This window comes from Aplysia californica, unplaced genomic scaffold (genome assembly GCF_000002075.1).
Source record: "Aplysia californica isolate F4 #8 unplaced genomic scaffold, AplCal3.0 scaffold00204, whole genome shotgun sequence".
NCBI lineage: Eukaryota > Metazoa > Mollusca > Gastropoda > Aplysiida > Aplysiidae > Aplysia > Aplysia californica.
In genome coordinates, this window is record NW_004797474.1 from 145,574 (window position 1) to 146,544 (window position 971).

Consider the following 971-nt stretch of genomic DNA (forward strand, 5'->3'; position numbering starts at 1 on the left):
CACACACACACACACACACACACACCTACACACACACACACACACACACACACACACACACACACACACAAACACGCGATAATGTGACGACAAGGAGACAGGTAAACAAACAAATTATGGGCAGTGCAATAAATAGGAAGACTTAAGCCAACACCTCTTTAATGTTACTATAACGTTATTGGTTGATTTCTTAATATGTTACACCACCAAAGAAACAATTAATTGTATCATTAAGGAGGATCTTAGTTTCATCCATGTCTGTCATGACCAACCCAAGTAGAATGAACTGCAGAAAGAAAAGAGACTTGGCAAGATAGACTTTTCCTTTCATGGGAATCGAACTCATGTATGTGATGTGGTGTCGGTGGCCTAGTGGTTGGACTCTCGGTCTGGCAATCGTAACGTCGCGGGGCTCGACGTTGTGCTTTGGGAAAGGCACTTTACACGAATTTTCCTCATTTCATCCAGGTGGGAATGTGTACCCAGCTATAGACAGCGAAAAATCTTGTCAGTTTGTTAGTGTTTGAGCGCTTAATCAGCTGCAAGCATTGTATGCTTCCTGGGTAGCTGAGAATGGATATTTTATGGTCTGCTGGGGTAACAATATCGTGTAAAGCGAATAGAACTTGCTGTTGAGCGGGAGTATGCGCTATACAAATGCTGTGTATTATTATTTATTATTATTAAGTCTTTTCGTTCAAAGATGAAGAGCCTTACAATTAATCACACAACTAACGCCAGTCATCGTGTCATAATATCAAGTTCCATTTCGACTAAGACAACAGGAACTAAACAGTTAGAATACATTTGTGATCAGGTTGACATTTTAGTGATAATAATTATTATGATAATAATGATAATGAAATAGCATATTTCACAAGGAAAATACTCGATAGTGGGTTAATACACAGAAAACCATAATTCCAATAGTGATCCTTCAACCCCCCCCCCACCCCACGTCTCTCCCTCGC

The 971-nt window shown here is 40.1% G+C and overlaps 1 protein-coding gene across 1 annotated transcript in view; it reads left to right on the forward strand.

Moving 5' to 3' along the window:
- LOC106011873 overlaps window positions 1–971 on the forward strand; it is a gene marked incomplete at both ends in the record, with an annotated part of 4,566 nt that overhangs the window by 1,718 nt on the left and 1,877 nt on the right.